The sequence below is a fragment of the Lycium barbarum genome, chromosome 8, assembly GCF_019175385.1.
Source record: "Lycium barbarum isolate Lr01 chromosome 8, ASM1917538v2, whole genome shotgun sequence".
Taxonomy (NCBI): Eukaryota; Viridiplantae; Streptophyta; class Magnoliopsida; order Solanales; family Solanaceae; genus Lycium; species Lycium barbarum.
Window position 1 is genome coordinate 115,429,285 of NC_083344.1, and position 23,605 is coordinate 115,452,889.

At 34.6% G+C, this 23,605-nt stretch overlaps 1 pseudogene; it reads right to left on the minus strand.

Annotated features, from left to right (window-relative positions):
• Positions 1 to 10,061: 10,061 nt before the first annotated feature.
• Positions 10,062 to 11,797, minus strand: LOC132605313 (transcription factor DIVARICATA-like; annotated as a pseudogene).
• Between the last annotated feature and the right edge of the window lie 11,808 nt (positions 11,798 to 23,605).

Consider the following 23,605-nt stretch of genomic DNA (forward strand, 5'->3'; position numbering starts at 1 on the left):
GTGTGCCCTACCCAGGTAGCTGCGAGGGGATTGGTGCCAAAAGGATCATAGCTGTCATGAATATTAATGACAGCCATTTTGTCACTGTTGAGATCATCATTGAGGAGGGTATCATAAATGCTTATGATTGCAACATCCCATGTAATGAAGACAATGCTTTCTTCTGCCACATGCAGCCGTTAATGGATTTGTTCCCCAAGTTGCTAAAGCAGAGTGGCATGTTCTCACACTTACCTGAAAAGTTGCTGAATGAATCATGGAAGTTTGTTCGGAAGCAGGATATCCCCCGCAATGAGACCAATAAGGCATGCGCTTCCTGGTCACTTGCTTTTGTTGAAGCTTTGCTTACCCGCACGAATATGACCAAGCCCGATACCTTATTGAGTGACAATACTGTGGAGAGGATGCAATGGAGGTGGGCTTGTGGAATTATTGATAAGGTGTTGGAGCCCTAATGTGGGGACAATCAATTTCTCTTAAACTATGTTTGCATTAAACAATTTCTCTCATATTTTGCTTGCATGAATTATGGTGGATGAACACATTATGTAAATTTGTTAAATATATATTATATGCTCAGTACCCTTATATATTGTTTAAGTTGTTTCAGTAGTTTTATGCAAGTGATAGATATGTTGGAACAAATACCTAAATTGTTGGTAAAAATAAAACAACTAGTGCAAATATTGCAACAGATATGAAGATGTTGCAACAAGTAAGAATCTGTTGGAACATATGGATCTTCTGTTGCAACAATTTACTTAGTTGTTGCAACAAGTAAGGAATCTGTTGGAACATATGGATCTTCTGTTGCAACAATTTTCTTAGTTGTTGCCACAAGTAAGGAATCTGTTGGAACATATGGATCTTCTGTTGCAACAAGTAAGGAATCTGTTGGAACATATGGATCTTCTGTTGCAACAATTTACTTAGTTGTTGCAACAAGTAAAGCATCTGTTGGAACATATGGATCTTCTGTTGCAAATAATCCAGCAGCTGCTAAAGATGTTGCAACAAGTAAAGAATCTGTTGAAACATATGGATCTTCTGTTGCAACAATTTACTTAGTTGTTGCAACAATGCACTTGCAAATTGATTAACTACTCCATTGTTTATCACTAAATATGGTTGATTTCCTTTGTTTATCACTAAATATGGGTGAATCGAGTAGTTCACATCAATTCACTCTAATGATCACTCGATTTAGTGCATGCTGGCTTAGGAGATCCTCTTTGCTGACTCAAAATACATCAAATTGATTAAGTATTCCATTGTTTATCACTAAATATTAAGTATTCCATTGTTTATCACTAAATATGGGTGAATCGAGTAGTTTACATCAATTCACTCTAATGATCACTCGATTTAGTGCATGCTGGCTTAGGAGATCCTCTTTGCTGACTCAAAATACATCAAATTAATTAAGTATTCCATTATTTATCACCAAATATGGTTGATTTCCTTTGTTTATCACTAAATATGGGTAAATCGAGTAGTTCACATCAATTCACTCTAATGAGCACTCGATTTAGTGCATGCTGACTTAGGAGATCCTCTTTGCTGACTCAAAATATATCAAATTGATTAAGTATTCCATTGTTTATCACTAAATATGGTTGATTTCCTTTGTTTATCACTAAATATGGGTGAATCGAGTAGTTCACATTAATTCACTCCAATGATCACTCGATTTAGTGCATGCTGACTTAGGAGATCCTCTTTGCTGACTCAAAATACATCAAATTGATTAAGTATTCCATTGTTTATCACTAAATATGGTTGATTTCCTTTGTTTATTACTAAATATGGGTGAATCGAGTAGTTCACATCAATTCGCTCTAATGATCACACGATTTAGTGCATGTTGGCTTAGGAGATCCTCTTCGCTAACTCAAAATACATCAAATTGATTAAGTATTCCATTGTTTATCACTAAATATGGTTGATTTCCTTTGTTTATCACTAAATATGGGTGAATCGAGTAGTTGATCACTAAATATGGGTCAACCAAGTAGTATCTGTTGCAGCAAGTATAGTATCTGCTGCAGCATGCGAGGAATCTGCTGCAACAACTATAGTATCTGTTGCAGCGGCTATAGTATCCGTTGCAGCAAGTACAGTATTTGTTGCAGCATATGTAGAATTTGTTGCAACAATTGTAATATCTGTGCAGCAAGTGATTAAGTTGTTGAACAAATCCTTACTCGTGTTGGATAAAACATAAGTTGTAACACATAACTTAGTTGAAAAAACACCAACATATAACTTGGTTGTTGCAACAGATTTATTACTTGCTGGAAGTTAAACATAAATTACCATGCTAAGAAATAATAACATTACAATGTCATTAAGTTCCAACAGATAACTATTATTAAAGCATAATGCAATTTACAGCTACGGAGCATTTAGGCTTGGACATGTTGTTTTTTTGTGGCCAGCTGTTTTGCATAAGGAGCATTTGTTTTTCCTCGTTGGAAATGATTCCCCGATTCCATGCCTCCTCTTTGTCCGCCTTCTTCCGGGTTTGCTTGGATCAACATATGAAGGAGGTATCTCTCTCTCTAAAATCTCCAAAGGAACTTCCCAAGATTCTTCAGAAGGCACAGGATAAATTTCCTCACAATATGCAATTATGTAATTCTCCACCTTATAATATGGAGATGAGTAGTCATAAATCCGCCTTCCAAAGTCGTCACCATATTGGACACGAAGTGCTGCCATTGCATGTGGACAAGGTATTTTGTCCAGGTCAAAAACTCTACAAGTACAAGATCTACTTTGCAGATCGACTGTCGCAACTGCACCGTGACCGATGACGCTGAACTTGTAGTTGGCTATTTGATGGGCTAACAACTTGTTCCCCAAGTTGACAAATTTTGAAAAAAAAATTCAACTGAAGGAACAAAGATGTTTGGTGAGTCGATGAACTCCATACGTCTCTCATGAATTTTTTCTGCAAATCTCCTGTTTATGGCATCAAATAAAGCAGTAATGGGAAACTCTCTTTCAACATTGAACATTGAATTCACCGACTCAGCAATGTTTGACGTCATAAGATTATACCTGTGAAAATAAAGAGCTTCAGTTTTGGTCTCTGTGTCATACCAAAATGCAACAACTAAGTGAGTTGTTGGAACAACTAAATTATCTGTTGCAACAAGTGAGTTAGTTGTTCCAACAAATGTGTTACTTGTTGGAGAGAGCTTCAGTTATGGTCTCCGTGTCATACCAAAATGCAACAACTAAGTGAGTTGTTGGAACAACTAAATTACCTGTTGCAACAAGTGAGTTAGTTGTTCCAACAGATGTGTTACTTGTTGGAGAGAGCTTCAGTTATCGTCTCTGTGTCATAACAAAATGCAACAACTAAGTGAGTTGTTGGAACAACTAAATTACCTGTTGCAACAAGTGAGGTAGTTGTTCCAACAGATGTGTTACTTGTTGGAGAGAGCTTCAGCTATTGTCTCTGTGTTATAACAAAATGCAACAACTAAGTGAGTTGATTGTCTCTGTGTCATAACAAAATGTAACAACTAAGTGAGTTGTTGGAACAACTAAATTACCTGTTGCAACAAGTGAGTTAGTTGTTCCAACAGATGTGTTACTTGTTGGAGAGAGCTTCAGTTATTGTCTCTGTGTCATAACAAAATACAACAACTAAGTGAGTTGTTGGAACAACTAACTTACCTGCTGCAACAAGTGAGTTAGTTGTTCCAATAGATGTGTTATTTGTTGGAAAGGTAATGTATGAATACCTATTTTCGGGGAAGAATACCCTACTCCATTTGTGGAATCCAACACGTTCAAGATGTTCGGCGGCCCCAGGGACGGTATCTCTGATTTGATTGAAATGGTCATTAAACTCATCTATATTGTACGATTTTGCTGCTTTATAAAACTGAGATATGACCTTCGTATTGTGAAAGGTGGTTCGGAGATTTTCCCCAAGGTGCTTCATGCAACAACCATAATGAGATAAAGGGAAGACAATTGAAATTGCCTTTTTGATACTTGGATGCCTATCAGAAATTATGCACAACTCTTTGGTATCATCTACAAAGCTTCTCATTTGTTCAAAAAAATATTTGTATGAGGCATCACACTCCTTGTCCACTACACAAAATGCCATAGGAAAAACATGATTCTCCGCATCTTGCGCCACGGCTGACAATAACACTCCTTCGTACTTGCTCTTCAAGAATGTCCCATCGACAGCTATGACTTTTCTCATTTGCGCGAAACCAAGCATCCAAGCCTTGTAGGCTACAAAAAAGTACTTGAACTTCCTATTAGCATCAACCTTCAATGCCGTCTTACTTCCTGGATTTGCGGAACGAAGCATATAACGGTATGCATCAAGCACTGCATACCCGTGCTCATGTGTCCCCCTTGTCAAAGATTTTGCAATCTCCATGCCCTTCCAGACCTTCCAATAACTTACCTTACAACCTAATTCTGTGCGGAATGATTGGCTCATATCTTTTGTAGATGGGCCTTTACCGTCGGGAAACCTATCTTTGAAGTATTCACCAATGACTTTTGCTGTGGTGTGTGGATTATGGCTAGTAATATGCTCAGAACCACATGTGTGATACTTTACGTAGGTTGTAATACAAAATCTGTCAGAACTTAAAAGCTTCATAGCCCTCAGCCACCACTTGCACTCCAGATGTACACATCTAAAGCAATACACAGTGCGCGAATTAATCACCTTCTTGAGTGTAAAATCTTTCTTCACGCAAGCAAGTTTCAACATAGTTGCTAGTTGTTCCTTGTTCTTGAATGACATTCCTTTATAAAAGCCTGTTTCATCATCTTGAACATGGCTACACTGTGAAGATTGTGTAGAACACGGTGTATTGCTCGCAACTTCGGGTGTAGGAATCGGCTCACCCCCACTTCCATTATCTAGAATATCCATATCCATATCCATATCCATATCCATATCTACCTCATCCAATTTATCATTTAACACATCTTGTTGGTCTTGACCTAAATTATGGTTCTCTACTGGGCTTCCAACCACGTATACCCTTAAAATGGGCCTAGCTACATCATTCAAATAAGTATGCAAACGATCCTGATCGGTTATCTTAAAAGGCAAGACCTTCTGGTTTTCAAAAGAGCTATGCATGTAAGTGGTGGCAAGATCTTTCGGTTCACAAGTTAATTCACAATAGGTGATGATTAAGTTCACAAAATCATCAAACACAACATCTCTTTGGACACCATCGCTATCGTCTCTAACATGTGACTACCCTTCCATCGCCAAATATATCGATTGTTCTTCTCGATCCATTCGCCATGGCAATCAACACCTATTGTTATTGAGTCCCCCATTAATGCTACCTGAATATATTTTGTTTTTTTTTTAAAAAAGGTCATGACAGTATAGTAACAAAATACAATAACTTAATGACTTGTTGGAACAAATGAATCAGGTGTTGCAACAAGTACTATCCTTGTTGCACCAACTAACTAATCTGTTGGAGTCAGCTTCAGTTTTTTGAGTTCTGTTTAATCCAAAGACAGTTGAAGATGTCCAACAGATTAGTGAGTTGTTGAAACAAGTATCAGGTAATACACTTGTTGCAGCAACTAACTAATCTGTTGGAGTCAGCTTCAGTTTTTTGGGTTCTGTTGGACTAAAGCTGAATCCAACGGATCAATGAGTTGTTGCAACAAGTAAGATACTTGTTGCAACAGGTAGTACACTACTTGCAACAACTCACAAATCTGTTGCAACTTATTCATACTACGTATTTAACAACAATTAGTATAGAAGTTGCAACAACTACATAATCTGTTGTAATTGTGGCAGCAACTACAATAGTTGTTGCATAAACTATAGCAGCTTCTGCAGAAACTACAACAGGTGTTGCAAAAAATTAGAAGCTCTTATACAACAGCTTTAGCAGTTATTGCAACAAGTACAATTGTTACTGTAAATTGTTGAAAAATCAGCAGCAAAACCCATATAAATAATTGAAAAAAAACAGCAATATTTTACTTACCAAATGGGCGGAAATTACTTCTAAAGTAATGCCCAGCCAAAAAATTGCAAAATCTGCTGGTTTCGTTTTTTTCTTTGTTGAGCAAATTCTTCAAAATGCCGCACCAATGGAAGAAGAAGAAGCATGGGAAGCAGCAATACTTATGAAGTAATGCCCATGTAGACACTAACGAAATCCAACCAAAAAAATTGCAAATCTGGTGGTTTAGTTTTTTCTTTTGTTGAGCAAATTCTTTAAAATGGAACAGCAATGGATGAAGAAGAAGCAGGGGAAGCAGCAATGGAAGATGAGGAAGAAGAATGGAGGGAGAAAAAGAATGAGAACAGGCGGATGGAAAAGAAGAAGAAGAAGAAGAAGAAGAAGAAGAAGGAAGAACGAATCAAGGAAGGAGAAGAAGAACAGTGGAGGGAAAAGAGCAAAAACGGGTGCAGCTATTGGCGCCCTTTTTTTTTTTACCCATTTTGGTATTTTAGGGTTTATATTGGCTGGGTCAAAGTGTTAAAAATAAAACTTGAGGGCAAAGTGTTAAAAATAAAGTTAAGGGTCAAAGTGTCAAAATGAAAATTTGTGGGCAAGGTCAAAACCTCTTAATCACTAATCAAAAAACATCATCTCCACTCAATAATTAAAAACTTGAATCACCTCCACTCAATAAAAAGACTTAAGAGTCACCTATAGCTAAATGCCCCTAGAAAACCTATCAAAGTGAAATTAAAGGTAAGTACAATAATGATAGAAGTAGAAAACAATATCATTAGAAAAACGTCTCTTTCTTCCTAGATTTAACAATAGGAAATAACAGAGAAGCAGGACTTCCTAAGAGAACCCGTAATCACGTATTCCCTCCGTCCCATATATTTGGATCACTCCTTTCCCTTTTGCACGCTCCTTAAGAAATTATAAATTAAAAGATATATTTTACTGCATTATCCCTATCTCTCTCCAATAAATACATTCTAACCAATATTGACTATTTCCAAAAATATTTAATACTAAAGGTAAGATTGAAAAAAATTAATTAATTTATCTTGATTTTGTAAATAAACAAGTAATTTGGGATATATTTTTTAGTAATGTGGACAAGTAATATGGGACCGAAAGAATACGTGTGAAAGCGGAAAGCTCATGCATGTAACTTGCAAAATTGGAGTTGCATGCAATCCTACTTCCAAAGCTAGTACATGAGGAAAACAAGGGGGAATTTGGTCACGAGTTACAATATGCGCGCACGCACATGTATGTGCTCATCTAGAGAATCCAGGCAATCAATGAGTAAACTAAACCAATGGATGCTTTGGAAAAACCAGAGATAAGTTTAAGTCAAAATGTATACTCTCTCCGTCTCATATTATTTGGCCATATTACTAAAAATATATGTTTCAAAATACTTGTCTATTTACAAAACTAAGATACAATTAATTAATTTTTTCTATTTTATCCTTAACATTAATTATATAGTAAAAATATACTTTCATTTATGATTGAATAAAGTGACCAACTAAAATGGGATGAAGGGAGTATATGGTTCTACTCGGAGCACAAAGAGATCATATTTAACAAACAGAAATTGGATTGCTTCAAATTGTAGAGAAACCGAAATAGGTTGCTGCCGCCGTGGTTTCCCTTGAGCAGCGAAATAGTAGTTGTTATTTTAGAAATCATGATATAATTAATTATAAATTGATTTGGCCATGAGAATTTTCACTTTTTTCTAGAATTTGTTTTACTTTATTTGAAAATAAACATTTAGCCATGAAAATTTCAAATACAATTAGAAGTTGTATTTGGAATTTAAAAAAAATACTTTAAACCCTGTTTTCACTTTCATTAAATTCAAACAACCAAATATTCTTTGAAAAAAAAACTAGGAGTACAACCAAATACAACTCCATCTTCAACTCCAATTTTAAAACTCCAAATAAAGTGAAAAATATCTTGTTTTCATGGCCAAACGCCTAGTCAATTTCCACCTTTACCTGTACTTAATAAATGTAGAGAGAGAGAGAGAGAGTAATGTGGTGAAAAAAAGAAAGTAATACTAAATTGAGATAAAAAAAAAATAAGGATAATTTAGTCAAATTATCTTTTTCTTAAGGAGCATGTAAAAAATATGACAAATAAAAGGAACCGAAAGGAAATCATTAAAAAAGGGCAGTCCGGTGCACTAAGCTCCCGCTATGCGCGGGGTTCGGGGAAGGGCCAGACCACAAGGGTTTATTGTACGCAGCCTTACCTTGCATTTCTGCAAGAGGCTGTTTCCACGGCTCGAACCCATGACCTCCTGGTCACATGGCAGCAACTTTACCAGTTACGCCAAGGCTCCCCTTCGAACCGAAAGGAAATCATTAATCAGTTTTAATTCTCCTAGGAGAAAAATGAATAACACAGAAGAACAGGAATTACGTAATTGTGTGAAAGACTTTTATAGTACCGCAAAATAATGAGCTTAGTATGGCACTTTTTTTAATTTTATCTAATTTGATGATTTTGCGTGCTTACTTGTAGTGGTGAAGTCAGGAATTTAGTCAAAGGATGTTCAAATTTTAAAGGAGTGAATACTTTTTTTTATTTTTTTATTTTCACAGTCGAGTGGGTGCACAAAACCTTTTTTTTTTTTACTCATCAGTGGGTGCACCCAAAATTTAAAATCAACTTACATATCATTTAGCTAAATCTATATGATAACTTAGAATTATGAAACTATCAATTGTATAAATCCAAAACTAACATAGAAAAGTCAACAAAAACAATTTTGTATTCGGCTTCCACTATTACAGACTGGGAAACATTGTTTTGTATCACAAGCTCCTTAGTCCATATGTCACTATGACTGTCAATTAATCTATTGCCTTTTAGAAGCTTTTGCAGTCGATCTGCTAGTTGCCATCATCTAGCTCATCATAAGGTTCATCACTCATAGAAGAAAAGGCCTAAGAGTACATTTCTCGCACAATACTCTTGTGAAACAATAGCTTTTGCATGAATGTCAAAGTGAAGCCGAATTAATGGATCGCTGTAGGTTTTGTTAGCCAAAGTTGTCTTGCAGATGCCTCCCGTTCCCTTTCTCCTCGACCAAGTTGATCCTGCATCATCTCAAATTCCTTTTCATGGCCAATCATCATATTCTCGGGCTCTATAGCATGTAGAGATACATAGGCAGGTTGTGCTTTCAGATTTTGGATGTTGTTGTACCTGCCTCCTATTGCCATCCAATGCTTCATGTTATATTGTGAGGTTTCTCCATAATAGCTCTCGAGGATTCAACCTTTTTAATAGAACTACAACAAAGTACATCAGTAATTTGCATTGATTGTTGTATAGTGCTCTCGTATGTGTTTATGCAATAACTTCTTTCTGCAAGATCTGCACCCAAAGGCCAATTCATAAAATGGCAGAACTCTCAAATTTCATAGTTGAACAATTTCTCAAATAAAAAATAGGAAAAGCACTCTTTTCTCAAATAAACAAAGAGAAAGAAAAGACCAAGTCTCTTTTCTCTCTTGAATTTGTCAAAAGGATGATCTGCTAACAGGAAGAAGGAGAGTTTTTTTTATCATTATAAGATCCTGAAAGTGCCCACTAACCAAAACTACTAATAAAACAATTCATGATATTAAAATAAAAAGAGTACATCAACTGTAGTACAACATTGACAAATATCTATTGCTTGATGTTCTAAATCTATTCTAGAAAATAAATTATGGAATGTCTATGCTAGTTTGTCATTCTTGCATGTCCTAAAACCAGTAGATATGATATCTTTCAATTAGAGCACAATTTTTCCATCACTTTTTGTGAAGCTTTTAATAAGTTCGTGCAACTTCTGTAGGGCCATGGGATATACTTTTTCCCCTTCCTTGGCAAGGTAGATTGAAGACTCTCAATTAAGCAAATGCACATTACAAAAATATATGCAGGTAAATTGAGGAGCAAGATTCATGCCTTACGAGAGTCACAAATAGTTATTAAGGAACTTTAAGGTAAATTTAGCTAAAACTACCACAATTTTCTTAAGGAACTTTAATTACTTGACTTATTGCTAACCATCTTGAATGACCAGTGATATTAACATGAGACAGTGCTCAGCCTTCTCACTGAACCTTCTACAACTCGGACATTTGCTTGCTGAACTCTACGAATCATCGTGGCAGCTTCATAATTAGCTTAATCTTCCAATATAATTTAATCAAACCTCTAACACACTCGAAAAGACAGCAGATGGTCGATCAGGTTAAAGAAATAGCTAATAGCTCATGTCATAGCTCTCTTAAATGAGGTGCCCACTTTAGTTCCAGAGCTCCGGAATATGAACTAATTGAAGCATATCTAATTCTTGGTAGTGGCACTTATTTTTGTTTTTCTTTAAGAAATATGGATATCACAAAATATTGTACTGACCAAACTGAAGTCCCAGCAGATTAACACTATGCATGCCAATGTTCATGCAACTTTAGTCCATATGTCAAGAATCCTACATCTGCTTCTTGATTTAGCAAATTATACTCACATAAGGCTTTCGGTGGAGAAGGAACACATTTGTCCAGGGAACTGGAAGATATATGATTCTCGGGCGAGGGAGATTTAATTTCTGTAAGATTGACAGTTGTGATATCATGTATGCTTGATCTTCTCTTATCTTTACCCCCGGACAGCTGCCTGATAAAGTACTTCTGAGCATGACTAGCTACTTGTGTTGGAGTTCTCGTGATCACAAAATTGCGAGAGATATTTCTCCAATCTCCTTTTCCATACTTCTTCAGCCCCAACAGAAATTGCCTGATCAAAATGTAGAGAACAAATTCAAAATTTGCTGGAAACAGAATCATCTATAGAATAGAAAAAAATTGATGAATTGCACTACTTTGCATTCCAAAAACATTTAGTTCTACTAAAAACAATAACCACATATAATACATAGCAGTGAGACAATGTAACAGTTGATTTCTCAGACCGTCTCAAGTCTCAACTATTGGTAATATCTCAGAAAGTCACTTTTCTTTATTTTGTAATAGAAAAGTCATGCAACCAATTCAAATGATATTTTCGAGAGATATAAAATGACAATAACTGAGTGACTTTTCTGTTACAAAACAAAGAAAAGTTACTTCTTGAGATAATTATGATCAGTTGAGTGATCGTTTGAGAAATCAACTCGACAATGTTAAATTATAAATTTTTTGTAACACTAATGACTAATTTTCTGATGCTAGCAGAATGAATCACCTGTGCTCTTCCTCAGTCCATGGGACTCCCTTTTTGCGTTCTTGTTCAGAAGATCGATTTCTCTTGCCAGATGGACCATAGAATTGCTTGTTGAAGTCGTGGAAGACGCCTTCTTCTTGATCATGATTGATCCACTCCAATGTGAATGAATTATTACTAGTTGTGTAGCCAGGTATTGGTACTAACCCTGCCTCTATATCACTAATATCTTCTATCAATTCTCTATACTGTTTGATAACGTCATTCACAGTCTTTCCAGGGATCATAGCCGCTACATTATACCATCTATCCGGAGTCTCCTTATCGAATAAAGCGAGTGCATCCTCAAACCTCTTGTTCTCTTCAGCAGTCCATCTTGTTTCCTTGCTCTCCTCAAATAACCAATTTGAGTTTCTAAGAAATCCCATTTCCATGCTCATATTTTCTTGTTAACATACAATGACAAAATAATTAGCACAACCAGCTAGGAGAAGTGGCAGCCTAGTTGTGTTTTTCTTGGTAAAAATGATGAGAAGTGGGCTTTGTTTTTATGGCTTCAAGAAGAAGCAATTGAAGGGAATCTGAATAAGTCTTTTTGAGATCTTAAGCAGATCTAAAACTCAGATAAACACCCATAAACTAAACTAGTGTAGGAGAAGCTACACTAATTAAAAAAAACAAAAAAGAAAATAGAGTTATTGTATAGAAATTGAGACATACTTTGGTATATACTGAATTATTGTATCGAAATTGAAACTTTCGGTTCCGCAATTTCAATATTATAGTACTTCGGTTATGCATTTGTGAAACTCACCTTAAGTATTCTTAGAAAGGTGTTACTGTTCTTTTATGGACAAATTTTTAAAAATTCTCATTAGTACTCTCTTAGTCGCATTTGATGTGTCCCACTTCTTTTAATTTTTTTTAAAAGAATGACATTTTTTGTACTATTCATAAACTTCTAATTTTCAGTAGATCATCAGTAGTCACACAATTTTTTTATTTTTTTAAATTTTTTATTTCTAATCAAATACGATTACATAAATTAGAACGAAGGGATAAACAAACAGGAATTACTATGTTGGAGAGAGTAAAAAAATAATTGTTTCCAGATGTCATTGGCTTATGTGGGAGGTCCTTTTGGGTGTGTAGAGATAGAGATCCTCAGTCCTAAGACAGAAAGGACAACCTGTCATTGCCCATAGAGCTTCCAGTTGGGACACAATAAAACATAGAGGACAGCATAGGCATTGATCCGAATCTTCTTCTTCTTCTTTTTTTTTTTTTTTTTGGGTGAAGGTTTACTTACTAATTAAGGTGTTGTTTGGTTTCTGGTTAGAGTTATACAGGTATTTGTAATGTAAAATTAGTTATGGAAGGTTTAATTATTCATGTATTACTAATTCATGTTTTAGTTATTCCATTTTTATCTTGCATGTTCTAGTCATGAGGGATTGTAAACCAAACACCGTACTATACAAATTGTACGGTTGTCTCTTCGAATGAGTTGGTCTTTAATTTTAGCCCATCAAAATGGAACTTATTATGCCTAGCGTGGCATAAGTTCTTTAAGAGCCCCGGTATAACTTATGGATATTATGATGCGAAAATATAAATTTATGTCGTGCGAAAAAACTATTTATCTTGAAGGACAAAAATTAAAGACCAGCACAAAATAGGGCCAAAAATGCAAATGGCCCATCATATACTTGGTGACTGAATTTTATACGTAGCAATTATAGTGCTACCAAACATGATACAAAATACTAGTTATCTTGGTTTTAATACATGAGTAAGATCCCTTCCTAACCAGCAGCTTTATGGTAAAAATTTACTCCTTGCTAGGAGAAAGCGTGATGGAGGTTAGAATAGAAAGGCTAATCATTTTTGGTATGTCAAAGTGGTTACATGTGCAAACTCTACTTTGTTTGCATGTTAAAGCGGTCATTACTGCAACTTCTACCATTGTTTAGTTAGTCCAAAATAGCTGCCTATAGATTCAAAGTTTATGAAATCATTGAAATGTATGTAAAATGTACGAAATTGGAGATCAGCGAGAATAATTGAAAATAAATGCGATGTGTCAATATGTTTATACAGTATTAAATAATTAAGTTTGAATTCTTACACATTTATTATCTGACAAACCGTGAAGTGGTTGCTTGGTGTGGTCGGTAATATGATTATACAATTGGACTTGCCAAACCAAAAAACCAAAAAACCAAAAAAAAAAAAAAAAAAACTACACTTTGCAGAATCCCCCTCCCCCTCGCCACACCACCCCTCCCTCCGCCCCCCGGCCCACCTACAAGAAACAAATGAATGTCCAACTCTACCTATTTAGAGTCTCTTTGGATGGGCTTAAAAAAAGCAGTTTATAAGCTGCTTTAGATAACCTAAGCCAAATTGACTCAATTATTTTTTTGAGTTTATTTTAAGCACAAAATGGCTTTAAGTTGGCTAGCCAAACACTAAAAAAAGCTAAAAACAGCTTATAAGCAACTTATAAGTCAATCCAAACGGGCTCTTAATTGGCAGCACTCCTAAAGTTAATTTTAACCCGTGGCCGTTTGGCCATAAGAATTATTCACTTTTTTTTCAAAAATTAGTACTTGGTCATGAAAATGCTAAATATAACTTGAAATTGTAGTTGAAATTTGAAAAACAAAAAAAAAAACTTATTTTCCAAGATTTTCATTTTTTTCACAACCAAAACAAGTATATTTCAACAAAAAATACTATTTGCAAAAACTATGGTCAAACACAACTTTAACTCCAAAATTCCAAAAAAAAATAATTTTTTTTTTTAATTTCTATGGCCAAACGCCTAGATTATTTTTGAACTTTTCTCTCGCTACCACATAGGGTTGTTGGCTCCAAATGTACCTATTAAATTGGCAGCATTCCTAAAGTTAATTTTCTTCTGTTTTTTTCCCCACAAAATGATGTATTGATTACTTTACGTCCCTCCCGCTGTCTAATCTCTCTCTTTGTTGTAAATGGTTTTTGGTCAATGTTGTGTGCAAGGGCTTTTTCTTCGTGTGTCAAGAAAATTACTATACACGATACTGAATTCTCTTTTCTTTATGAGCCAGAAATTCGTCTGGGCCAACTCCTAGGACTAACCATGGTCTTCAAAACTCGGGATGATGAGAGGGTCTCTCTACCTTTCTCCATTTAAATGATAGGCTTAATTTGCATGTCGCTGCCGGGGCTCAAACTCGGGGAGACGTGGTTTTTTTTATTCTTTACAATTTTTTTTTTAGTTTTATAAACCCTTTACAGGAGATCATTATTTTTTACAAATAAGAGATCTTAAGAAAAACACATATAAGATATCTGAAAAGACATTTTCTTTTATTCAAATTGTAAGAACAAGAAATCTCATTTCCTCTCAAACTCGTTACCTAACTACAAGTCCCTTTATACCTTTGCTATTTAAATTAAGCACCGGGGGTCTAGTATATAGTATATACGTAGAAGCCAAATGCTAGTTACTACAACACAAGCTCCTTTGAAAAAAGTAAACAGAAATGTAGATGGAAAAGTATTAATTTAGAGAACGTAAATCACTAGCAGAAAGCAAAAAAAAAAAAAAAATGTCAGAATAGGTTCATGTTGAGCTTAGTGGATTGGTGAGAGTCGCATCTCATATCTCTTGCTATATACATTTTGAGAACAACAATTTCGAACCTTGAATTTCTAGCTAGGAGACAGGAAAATATCTTAATTTTCAAGAAGCTAGTACGTAGTACTAATTGTTTTTATTTTAAAGAAGTAATTGTTTAACCCTGAAGATTGTCTAGTAGTGTGATTAGCTTTATTAATTGTTAATTAATAGATAAAGTATTGGAAATCTTAATTTCGTAAGAAATAGAAAAGCATATGCTACTGGGAGAAACTATATGATCGTTTTCACATTTCAACAAGGGAGAATGTTTACTGCTGATTTTTTCTGTGTGGGAAATGAAAGAGAGTACTAAATTATTTTTTATAAAGGATTAAGTGACTTTCTATAAATAGAAAGATTCTTTGCTTACCATCTTTCCCAAACAGTGCAAGTGGTTATGAACGAATGAGCTCATGATGTGGACACCAACCAATACTACTTGCAACGCATTATAATCACCTAATATTAATTGTAATGTCCCCAAACAAATCCATACATATGTGGTCTACAAATTCTTGACTACTTTGACTTACTTTTGGTTTCCTATTTTAATATTTTTGAGGAAGGAAAACGAATTTAAGATTTATTTAAGTTAATTCATAAATGTAAGGGGTTAGTATTGTATTTACAATTCATTTGTCAGTGTGTGTAAGAGCCTGTTTGGATGGGCTTAAAAAAAGCAGCTTATAAGCCAAAAAAAAAAAAAAAAAATTGAGCCACCCCAATTTTATTTTTTTTGGGTGGGGGGGGGGGGGGGTGGGGGTGGGGGTTGCTTATAAGTTGTTTTCAGTTTATAAGCTGCTTTAGATAAGTTAAGCCAAATGGGCCCAATTATTTTTTGGGGCTTATTTTAAGCACAAAATAGCTTTAAGTTGGCCAGCCAAACACTCAAAAAAATTAAAAACAGCTTATAAGCAATTTATAAGCCAATCCAAACAGGCTCTAATTTAAAATGTGAATATATGTAGAAGAAAATGGGTCTATATTTGTCACTATATATAGAGATGACCCACTTATAATGTGAGAGAAATTAGTGGTAGTGGTGGAGCTATGATTTTTATTAAAGAACTTTTTTTGGTAACTTTTTACTAAAGAAATTTAAAACATAAAAAAGTAAACATATGAAAATTTAAAGAGAATTCAACATATAACAGATACATGTAATTTTTTTAACTTTTGTGCATGGTGTAATTTTTCGAAGAAGGAATTTCAATTAATTCTCTTTGAACAAGGTAATTCCACCTCTAGTTTGTCAAATCCTTACTTGTCTCCTAATATGAGGTAAAGTTGGCAATCTCATCATGTTATCAGACATGAGGCCGTTTGGATAATATTTGGTCAAAGTTGAAAAATAAATTAAAGTTGATATTGATCACAGAATAGTTGAACATGATTGTATTTGGACATGAATTTTATTTTAAAAAAATAAATTAAATAATATAATTAGTGAAAACCATTACGCTTCAAACTAGTTTTTCAACTTAAAATTCTCTTTCTTAAGTTGAAGTTGAAATAATACACTGAATATGTAATCTGAACCCTTACTTGCGGATATTTTTAAAAATATTATTCATGAAAGATGCTACTATATATAATATGGAGAGTAAATACCAATCCACAAAGACTATATCTACCACTAGGTCAAGGTTGAACCGCGTACATTGGGAGAGAAATAGTGGAACTGAAATCTTATGTGTAATTAAAGTAGTGTTGACATTCCATTTTGCCCTACATTTAGAATAGAATTTTTAAGTCATGAAAGATTCCACTAACACTGGTAAATTTGCCATCATTCTCTTTGCTAATGTTTCTAAGGTTTTGTTGAGTTTATGGGTGTGGTAGCAAAAAAGCATCTGATGTTGATGCCTCACTAACTAATTGCTTGTAAAGGTTAGGTGATTAACGGGGAATTAGTCATATGCAGTGTTTGAGCTTTTCGGAGAAAGTATTAATTTGTATTTTTTATTTAATCAACTTGTAAAAGTAATCTTTTTATGCATAATATATAAATATTTTATTCCCTTATCTCTACTAAATTAACAAAAAAGATTAATGATTTCCTGTATTAACTAATTGTTTGGAGATCCAACAAAGTGCGACTAGATTCACTTGTTGTATATAATGTATACCATACATGGGATGAAGCCATATAAATCAATGGTATCGAATGGGTTGGGAATGTAAATCCTCTCCGTCAAATTAGTGGAAATTACACTCAATGATCTTGAGAATTGATTGTCTTGAATTTTTGACCCTCACTTGTCTCAAAGGCAATTCTTAAAGTCAAAAGTTAAAAAGTGTTGTCCATAGAGCAAAACTTATGAAACTTATCATTTTGTCCGTGGACCAAATGAGATCACAAGTTTAAGACCACCCTTCAAATTAGGCCCTAACATTACTTTTAACCTCCCTTCATGGCTAATGCCCAACACTAGCTCCCTCTAGTATGTGTGGTTAATTCGACAGTAGTGTCGAACTCGAACATTTCTTTTGAATTATTTGAATTAAGAACTATTTTAAACAAAAATACAAATAATATACTATCAAGGCTCATTGATCAGAAGCCTACACAAGCCATTATCCCTTCCCCGGGCCTTCATAATATACCATTCATTTGGGCCTCTTCTATATAAGGCATTATCTCTTCTCTGTAAAGCCCCGTAAGGTAGTTATTGGGCTTAGCCCAAGTATTTTCTTAATTATTATTTTTTTGCGCAGATCGGCCCTCATCTGGGGTGGTCTTTAATTCTTGTCCTTCAAATTGGTGGTTTTTAAGTTTTACCCTTCGCCTAATATCCCGAGGTTGTGGGTTTGAACCCCAACTCAGTAAAAAGGAAAAAAAAATCGCAAGGCAAAATTTAGGCCGTAAGGCAGAATTTGCATGGGCACAGGCAAATCTGCCCATGCAAATTCTGTCTGTGCACATGCAAATTTCTGCCTAAGGAGCAAAATTTAAAGACCAGAATTTTGAGGGTAAAAATTAGACCACCCCCAGCGAAGGGCAGTCCTGAAATTGCTAATTGCTAATTGCAAATTGGCGTGGTATATTAACTTGGGCTGCTAATTGCTAGCACAAAATACCTAAACTGATTGAAATTCGCATGTAGTATCCTGTATACACGCATTCATATTAAAAAAATGGAATAATTACTTGGCATAGCTACCTCTAAGAGGTAATTATTGATAGTAACTATCTTTTAGTTTATTTATATTTAGTAGCTACAGTGATTTTGTAAATTATCATTCATAGCTATATCAAATATATTAGGTTTATTGTTTGTATTTCTCCCTCAACCCCCTCTCTCCTCCAAAATTAGAAAAATCATATCACCTTAAAGAGTTCGATACCTAAAGCGCCGTTAAACAATCTCAATCTCAAAGCAAAACCCTAACACCTAAGGAAGTATTAATGTTTCCAATCGGTCCACCTCTTATTTCTCTATAGCTTTTGTTACCGTTATAGTCTGAAACTTTTCTTTTTCTTTTTCTCCACTCTTCTTTTTCATGTCTGTCTACTGTCAACAACGTTGTGATCTTTGTTTTGGTGGCGGCGGCAGCGGCTAATGACAAAAAATTGGAAAGGATGGTGACGCTACCGACAGCAACGCCGTTGGTGGCGTTGAGTGGATGTTCGTTTTGGAGTTCAAACTTGTGTTCAGACTAGGCGACGACACGTGGAGATTCACGCACATCGGAGAAATCAGAATTCATGAACAACATGAGATCTCAGATCTGAGTGTATTCGTCATTTTTATAGTGTATTTTTTTGCATTTAGCTAGAGATTGAACCGTAATCCATGGCTTTTTCTCCTTCTTGTATATCAGATCTGAATGTATTGGTCTTTTTTTTAGTGTATTTTTTTGTATTTAACCGAAGATTTGACCAGAATCCAGGGCTTCTTCTCCTTGTATCTCAGAATCTGAGTGTATTTTCGTCATTTTTTTAGTGTAAATATAAGTTTAATGTATTTGGCTGATTACGTTTTTGGGAAAACTACGTGTATTTGACTGTATGTATTGTTTGAATGATCTATATACAGCCAAATACAACCAAAACAAAAGGATACATCAATATATAAATGCAATAAAATACATAGCTCCGTCGTGTATTTAAATGTACTGGAATACAATCATTTTAAATACACATGTATTTAGAGAAATTATATAGATGAATAACTTGTATTTTTGGAAAAACTAGGTGTATTTAACTGTATGTGTTGTTTGAATGATCTATATACAACCAAAACAAAAGGATACATCAATATATAAATACAATAAAATACACAGCTCCATCGTGTATTTAAATGCACTTAAATACATCGTTTTGAATACACATGTATTCAGACAAATTAAGGTTGCGTGTATCCAAAATACAGTCAAATACATGTGATATCAAATAAGATTGGATATAACTGAACAGTGTATTCAAATACACTAAAATACATTAAATACGACGAAAATGCCTAGATGTAGCTACAAATTGTGAATAGTAAAACGTTGCTACGGATTGAAAGCAATCATTAAAAGGTAGTTATTTATATAAGTTGCCCTTAAAAAATTGACTTTTTATGACCAAATACTTCAACCAGAAAAATAACTTCAGCTTTTCATTTTCCCTCCTGCTTCTTGTTTGAATATTGACTACTTTCATGAACAATGACTCAATGAAGATCCTATCATTTCATTTGACACATGGCGCCAAACCTAAGCCACTAGGATAACGTGACATCTTAAGCTAATTCAACTTCCACCAAGATTCGGAGTTGAATTTAAAGATTAAATTTAAGGTGAGTTTTGAAATTTTATCATTTGGGTGTGTTCTTGTTTTTTTTTTCTTTTCTCCATGAAAAGATGAAGCTAGAGCTTCATGATGATGATAGGTGGGTCGGACGGGCTGGGTCAACAAAAAAAGTGGGTAATTTGAGAGGATTTGGGGATTTCCATCCAAATAGGGACATAAGTGTGAAGTTTGAAGACGGCAGGGTTATTTTTGTTAACTTTCACTGACGAAGGATATATTTAACTAATAAAACAAAGTAAAGGATATATTTGACCCTTTTCCCTAACTAAAACCATACTATAGCACGCCCAACTTGGGTCCGGAACCAAAATGCACCCAAAAGAATCATTTTGAACCAAAATACCCCAACAAAAAAAAAGTTACCAAAGTACCTTTAGCGCAGTAAAATATTGTGCTATAGCACTTCACGGAGACGCCGTTAAGCACTATAGCGCAGTATTTTACTGCGCTATACAAAAGTTGTCGTCAGCTATAACGCAGTAAAATAATGCGCTATAAGACTTTTTCTCTCACCTATAGCGCAGTATTTTACTGCGCTATATCACCCCCTAAAACTCCATCGGGTTCCACCACTGGTCTCTCCAGTGGCAAAAAAAAAAAAATTCAAAACGCCATTGGAGGCGAGCCAAGGTGGTCCTCACATCCGAAAAATGTCATTTTCTATTAAATTTCATCCGGAAAGTTTAGATTCTCGGTATATTCAAGTCAAGGAGCAAGATTCTAAGTTCGAATTTTGAGAAAAACGGCGTACAACTCGATTAAAATAACTCTACAAAAAATCTTCGATTAAGGTTTTCTACTATGAACTTTTGTTATTATTTTGTTATATACATTATAGTGCATGCATGTTTAACATTTAATCGTCGTTAATTTCCAAAAAAAAAAAAAAAAAAAAATCGTTTTTTTTTTGTTTGATCGGGCTGGGCAGTGGCTTATGCCACTGTTCCCCCCCTTTTTTTTTTTTTGTTTAATTCATTATTTTTTAAATGTTTATGAATTGTTAATTTGTTATATGTTTATGATTTGTTAATTTGTTAATTATTTATGAATTGTTAATGAATTATTATTTTGTTAATTGAGTATTTGTTAAATATTCTTTATGAATTGAAAGAAGTTGATTGGTAGTGAATTATTATGTTGTTAACACTTTGTTTGGATGATTGTTATGTATTGTTTTGACATTTATCGTATTGTGTTGTATTGTATAGGACCAAATTAGTGGTTACATAAAATATGACCTTTCGTCGTTACATAACAATAAAATTAAAGTAGCAATCAAAGCAAACATTTTATTTAAACTAACAACAAAATATAATACAATAGGTAACAACCATCCAAACAAGTTGTAAATGATTATGAAATGTTAATCTATATAATTTTAAAAGCGTAAATATATATGTTAAATAACAAAAGATTATCTTAAAAAGAATAGTTAAAGTTCTTCTTTTCATAAATACATAATCTAACGAAAAAAATGTAAAGTTTGTAGGAAAATATGTGGTCGACCAATATACTCTTTTAGTTTAATTTTATCGTAGTTGTGTTGGCTATTTGATCAACTAAAAATATATCACATATTCAAAATAGAGTTCCAAACAAATATTACTGCTGAATTTCGATTCCCAAACTAATTAACTTAACAAGTCTTTGCCATCACATAATTCAAAAGTAATTAACTTAAAAATCTTTGTCATCACATATGTGTCCTTACTATCACATATTAAATTTACTGTATATCCCATGTTAATTATTCACAAGATATAATACTACATAATTCACATATTCCCTACAAATTATTAATTAGTTAATATAATTTATCTTTCATTTCAAGAATAATGACTAATTTAGTTTGTACAGACCGGACTCTTTCATGGATCCGAATGTTCCCCCTGGGCCCGATGTTCCCCCGGCGCTCGATGCTCACCCGGGGCCCGATGATCACCTGGGGCCCGTTGTTACTCATTATTTAGTACTATTTTATATTTTAGGATTCGGCGCCAGCGGGTCCACCAGAGCCACCCACTCAGGCATTTTCTCATGGGCCTGCCGAGCCAGCGATGTCTTCCCATGTGACCGTCGAGCCACATGTAAGCTTTTAATTAAAATTAGTTTTATTCAATATAAGGTCAATATTTAAAATACATATTTGATCATTTAAAATACTTATTATTTCATTTTTTTCATATTTTAGGATTCGGCGCCAGTGGGTCCACAGGAGCTGCCCATTCCGAAGCATTCTCATCAGCCTGCCGAGGTAGAGGTGTCTTCTCATGAGACTACCGAGGCGCATGTAAGTTTTTTTACTTAAAACTAATTTTATTCAATATAAGGTAAATATGTATTTAATTTTTATAACCTTTACTTGGACTTCGAACAGCATCTCGTCCAGGAGACTACCTCATATTCACCACCACACCCATCTCAGGAGCCTACAGACCCATCTCAGGAGCCTACTCAGGCGCCCGTTGACACACAGGTTTGATTAAATAAATAACGTTAATGTATTCAATATAAATAAGAAATGGTACTAATATTTATATACTTTTCAGGTTCATCCTTCGGTGCCTGTGGTGGCGACTCCCGTCGAGGAAGAGGTCGAGTTTCCAGACCCAGCTCAGCCTGAGGTTCTGAGCATGCCAGCGGGACTAGATCCCAAGAGAAGCACGTTCTAGTGAAGGGCGCAAGGGCTAGGGGAACAGGAGATGAGCATAACTTGGAGTGCCCGGTTATTAAGAGGAAAAAGGGCGATGAAGACGATGGCGAGGGCGGTGGGGATGGTATGAGCCTTAGGCCTAGGGATAGTCTCCGGCATACTACATGTGGGACCCATCCTCGATATTGTATATATATTAGTGTTGTACAATTTATCGTAAATATTATATATTTTTTGCATATTTATAAATGTTATCTTAGTCTTTATTATTGTTTATAGTTTCACATCCTAAATTGATAATAAAAAAAAACGTAACACATTCGAAATAAAGTTAAGCATTAATTTAAAACTAAAACGAAACCCTAAAAGATAAATAACTTAAAGCTAATAACTACAAGCCTTCAAATAAAAAGGACTACGAGCATTTTTCAACCACTAAAATGACAATTCAAAGTATTGCGTATTCTTGATGTGTTGAGCCTATTTTATTAATTGTACAAATATAACTAGAGTTCTATATAAAATATTGAAGTTCCGGAATCTCAAAGCATGATTAATATACGGCTAAACTACGTAAAAAAGATAAACTACGTAAAGAGGAGTGAAAATGTGGTGTTAGTGAAAATGACGGACTCCTATAGCGCAGTATTTTACTGCGTTATAGGCGAGAAACTTTCGTACAGCGCAGTAAAATACTGCGCTATAGTGCTTAACGGCTCCGTCTCCGTGAAGTGCTATAGTGCAGTATTTTACTGCGCTAAAGGTACTTTGGTAACTTTTTTTTGTTGTTGGGGTATTTTGGTTCAAAATGATTTTTTTGGGGCATTTTGGTTCCGGACTCGCCCAACCTCACCATTCTCCACTTGCCTTTGCATGATCATTTATTTATGAGTTGAACTTACATGAACTGACGGTCATTTGGTTCACATGCTATAGTTAATTAGTTATAATATATATACGAGCAGATAAGCAGTACTTGTTTATACAAACAATATACATAATTAATTCTTTACTAGGTTGCTTGTGAATCTACAAATGCTGCTTCAGATAAATCTTGATTAGCGTAGATGAATTATATTCAAACCATCGATGTTATAACTATCTGAATGATTAGTGATTTCAAGCTTGTTCGAAAAGTTCTTAGGACATTTCTGGAGACGGAACATAACCTTCTTGCGAAAGAGATCATTGATAGAAAACAAAGTCCAAGTATCACAATTAAATCGATAGATGACAATTGTAGGAACACTAACTTTGTTCTATTG